At 43.3% G+C, this 5,046-nt stretch overlaps 1 long non-coding RNA gene across 1 annotated transcript; it reads left to right on the top strand.

Moving 5' to 3' along the window:
• Positions 1-216: 216 nt before the first annotated feature.
• On the top strand, positions 217-1,680 carry LOC119222765 (uncharacterized). Its single transcript, XR_005120824.2, has 3 exons — positions 217-416; positions 527-725; positions 1,533-1,680. It is a non-coding gene; the product is annotated as an uncharacterized LOC119222765 (long non-coding RNA).
• Positions 1,681-5,046: the final 3,366 nt, after the last annotated feature.

The raw sequence follows: 5,046 nt of genomic DNA on the forward strand, positions 1-5,046 counted from the left end.
CCTTCACAGAGGCCCGGTGATGAGGCTGACCCAAATGAGTGGGATATTATTGGGAGAGCGAGAGAGGGAGACCTCTGGTGAATACTGATGAAGCTCGGCACAAAGCTGCCTCCTGGCCTCATTAACCTGCTGAAGACGGCCTTCCCCCCCCCCCCACACACACACACACTGCTATGCTCTAAACACTTCCTACATCCCGTCTTGAGGGGTGGCGGGAGTCACGCCGCGGGCCGAGATGAGCTCAGGGGTGACAGCCTGAGCAGGATGTGGTTTTAAATGTGTACAAAAGTGGCAGATTGAGACAACAAAAACGTGGATCACACCGTCTCTTTCGCAAAACAACTGACGGAGAAGGGGAGGAGGTGGAGGAGGCGAGGACCGAGAGTGAGCATGTTGAGCGAGAGGATCAGAACAAGGTAAAGCAGAAAAAGTAGGACGAGAGGTTTTATGCTTTTTCATATGCCGTCTGTCGACGCGTGTTCACTGCAGTGCCGGTGTGTGGGTGCGTTTGTTTGTGTGTTTTCAGATTTCAATTTCATCTTTAATGGAAACCCCAAATAGGGAAAGAAATAAAACGGGAAGGAGATGAGCAAATCCTGCCAGCAGAGTCAGACGGAGAATGGATGATGAGGAAGACAGAAGCAGTAAATATTCTGCAGTTCACCAAACAAGGTGCCTATGAGGACAGAGGAGGCAGGGGACACAAGACACGGCGGGGAGCTGAGGTGAGCAGGGAGGGGACAAAGGTGACGAGCATGAATGATGGGAGTAACCAGGGGAGTGTGGGGGAGGGGGGGGGGGGTGTGATGACGGGACAGGGGATCAGTCATGGTGTGTCTTTTAGTTGGGGGACGTCACTTATACTGCGGAAGGGCGCAGCCGTGTAGTCAGAAATCATCAGGAGCAGGAGCAGATTAGATACAGGCTATTGGTTCTGATGAGGCCTCGTGTGGATCAGTAATGGCTCAGCAAGGGCAGAGGAGAAGAGAGAGGGAGAGACAGGAGGCAGCAGGGAGGGGGTTGGCGTTCACTTTCCCAACGTAGTATAGACTCCATGTAGGCATAAGGAAAGGATATCATGCTTTAAATGTGGTAGTTGATCAGTCAAATTATATAGACCAAAAACGTGTTAAATGTTTCAGGTGGTAGTATTTCACCATACTTATTACTACAGTTGTTCTGGTGTCTCTGACAATGCTATATTTAAGGTGAAATGCGTGTTGAAATGAGCGAGAAGAAAGCTGTTAGCGGCACGATCCCGCTGGCCTAAATAAAGATGCTAACAGCTGTTGCATTGAGCTGCGCATTTAAACAAATCAGTAAAAAGGATTATTGGGCAAAAGGCAAGTTATAACTTTATCACGATGTGTTCAATAAAATTGATAGCTTGTAAAATGTTGTTTTATGTGAGACACTTGAATAAATAGTTGGTTGACAGAGACATCATGGCAATAAATACATTCCACTGCATTCAGGTAGGAGATCAGGTATTGAAAGGGAAAACGTCCACGTAAAAGTTATCCCTCTTTCAGGTAGGACGGACACTCAGGGAGCTGGAGGTGGAGAGAGAGGCTGCTCGATACATGCACGGGACCGGAGACAGAGAGAGACACACAGCCGAGTCCTCCGGCCTTTGGGGAGCGGGACAGATGGACAGATGAGAATGTGCGAGTGCACGAGCGCAACACATGTGCAGAACATGAAGCAGCCAGGTTGCTCATGCCTTAAAAAATAGATTTGAAACATTTCTGTGTGCCAGAGTAACACACACACACACACACACACACACACACACACACACACACACACACACGAGCCTAGCTACTTTAATAAAGACTTTTCTGATTCTTTGTTGATTTTTATTTAATTTATCAGTGTCACTTTGTGATGTATTTATGCAAATGTAATGTGCTGAAATGCAATTAATAAGTGGGATTCATCTTATCTCTGCAGGTAGGGCTGATTTAACGTTCTGGCAAAGTACAAAATGGAAATTAGTCCATCATTTTTTTGTTCTGATGTTGATTAAAGCACTGTCCTTAACAAATTAATACAAGTTTGAATACAAAAAGAGAAAACACACTCTTTCATATATCAAACAATCACAAATTCCAGCGATCTACAAAAACACCTTTGAGGATGATATAGACTAGTGACAAACTAAAGGAGAAAACAAACCAAATTAGTGGAGGAATTCAGACACAATGGGTCCCTCGATCACACAGAGACGGAAAATTATGTCAATCAAGTGTAACAAAAACCAAAGTCAATAGAAATCAACCCAATTTAGCATTGAGAGGTGATTTTGATTACCATCATACAAACACCAAAGGAGGAAACATCTATTGGAGGAAGGCTGATCATCTTTCATCTAATGTTGTAGAGACTTAGAAAGAATCAATGCAAAGTACCATTGATTCTGTTCTGGAGGCTCTTGGTGGTTTTTACAACACTTTGAGGGTGTGTGTGTGTGTGTGTGTGTGTGTGTGTGTGTGTGTGTGTGTGTGTGTGTGTGTGTACACAGATCAGATGTCTAGTGTCTGACCTGTGGATCTTTTTTTTAAGGAGATGATGAGACTGTTATGTACGATGCAGCTGTCAATCAACACCTGCCGGAGCCAAAGTGACTCAGCAGTGACACATCCTGTGTGCTCCTGTGGGGAAACAAGTTGCAGGATTGACATCTTGATGAGGACGTTTTTCTAAATATACCGTACGGCTGTCTTTTACTGATGTCGCAAAGTTATGATGAACAACAAGTGCACCCACACAAGTTTCATTATGTCACTTCAGGCGGGTCACAAAGTCCTTCAAACGCCGGTTCCTGATGTACGGATAGGTGAGACGATGTTATGTTTATCTAACAAACTTCTTGGGTCACATCGCTCTTTCTATTAAAGAGCAAATTAGTAATTTCCCTCGCCGCATCCCTGCACAATTACTCTGATGAGCAGCACAAAGTATGACAGGCATTTTAATGTGCACTTATAGATGTAAAGTAGGGATGAAGGGTGGCCCTCTCTCCCATACTGTGAGATGTTCGGAAGACATTAAAGTAATGTTAACAGAAAATGTAGTCAATATTCAGGATTATTTAACAAACTCGAAAGGACCTCATATGCATGCGTGTATATTATTATTAATCAGGGAGCTGATTACAGCCTGTTCCACACGGATCTCATACTTGCCCAGGATAGCAATCTGTTCATGGATGAGAGGAACGTGAGCCTGTGTCTTGGCCAAATCTCCCTGGAGAGTTTCCAAGAGCTTCAGCCTCTCAACAAGCTCCACTAGTGTCTGGAAGGACAGCTTCCATGGAGTGGCTGGCCTGCGTGCATCACACGGCTAAGCCTTCTGAAACAACACAGTGGCACAGTGGTCTCCATTTTACTCTTCTGTGATCAGTTTAAATGTTTTCAGAAAGGGTTTTCACCAAATTGTGTTTGATAATATCAGCTTGTGTTGGAATATATTCATTCCAGCATACAGGATGCCAATCAGCCGCTCACGGTGTCAACGTCTCATTACGGATTAAAGATGCACTTATTAATACAAAAACAGTATGCGGCTAGCTTTAGTGAAGATTAGCGAGTATAGTGCAGGCCCGCACAAAGCAGCCCATCTATGGGAGGAACATTTTGATGGACATTGAGGTGAGCCAGAGGAAGGAGAAAACAGAAAAGGGAGAGGAAAGTTTTCACAGCATTGTTTTACTTCAGAACAAGCCAAAGAACTGTTATAATTTAATTTAATTTAATAAATACTAATAAATAAACGAGTAATATAAGCCCCTGGTTCAAGCTAATGAGGTGAAATTCATCACATTACAACGTGGTATGTTCAGCATTTGGAGGATGGTCGTATGCTGTTGAATTATACGGTGCAATACTGAAAGGTGCTTCTGTCATTTTGTCCATCCCTTACATTTAAGGGAAGGCTGAAGGACGATCGGTACCACGAGAGACGATGAAGTTGAAACAAAGAGCAGAACAAACGACAAACAAACCAGGACTTGCTGCAGAGCCGTTATATTAAGACTGCATTGGTGACTTGCTTAGCGTTCCCAATAAACATTAAAAGCGTGAAGGACAGTGTTCTTAAGGTATTTTAAGAATCAACTTTGTTATCCCTGCCGCTGAAAAGTCACAAACACATTTACTTTTCAAAAAAAGACGCTCCGTACTCTGTCAGACAGTTTGTTGACGGACATTTAAATAATTCAATCTGAAAGTAATAAATGTATCATTTATGATGGCATCAATACCACATAGCACAACAAGGAACAGTACAATACAAACTTAATTGTGCGATGGGAGAAATACGATTATGGAGGAGTATTATCGACGTGGGTGTGAAAAACCAAAGTGCTGAAACAGGCCTCCGTGTGTACACACGCAGGAGCGCGCTGACATGGCAGCTGTTTACATACTAATGCCTTTGACCAATCCATAAGGCAATAATGCCCTTTTGCGCTGAGGATGCACAGTATGTGTCTCTAAAGGGCCGAGACCTGCTCCATGTTTGCAGAGATTGTTAGACTGGACTTCAGAGTATAGATTTTGCTAAGGTCACAACAACTTGCCTAACTTGTCACTCCTCCCTTGCCTTAACATTGTTCTTTAATGTTTTACTTTTAGTACTTTTAATATGTTGCACAAGACCGCTCTATATTCTGAATCCTACACATGTATTTGTGATGGACTCTCTAGCATAATAGCAATTCATTTCTTGCAGTAATTAATTACCAGGGTTTAACCACACATACCACATGTTTAGTTTATTTAATGAATTAAACATATTTTCCAAAAGACCAAAAGGTCAACACAGATCATGGACCAAACTGGATATAATAAGAGCATGGTTTGATTTTCGGATATCTTTTTTCCTTTATTTTCACCCACAGGCTGTGTCACAATGCAGGGATTATAGGCGCTCCAAAGAGGCCCACAATCAAGCGCCCTTCAGAGGACCTGAGACCCAACGGAGCACGCTCGTACATGGGTTTAAATACTCGTGGCGAGATAAGTGAGATAAGCACCACGAGGT

This window comes from Pungitius pungitius, chromosome 1 (genome assembly GCF_949316345.1).
Source record: "Pungitius pungitius chromosome 1, fPunPun2.1, whole genome shotgun sequence".
Classification (NCBI taxonomy): domain Eukaryota; kingdom Metazoa; phylum Chordata; class Actinopteri; order Perciformes; family Gasterosteidae; genus Pungitius; species Pungitius pungitius.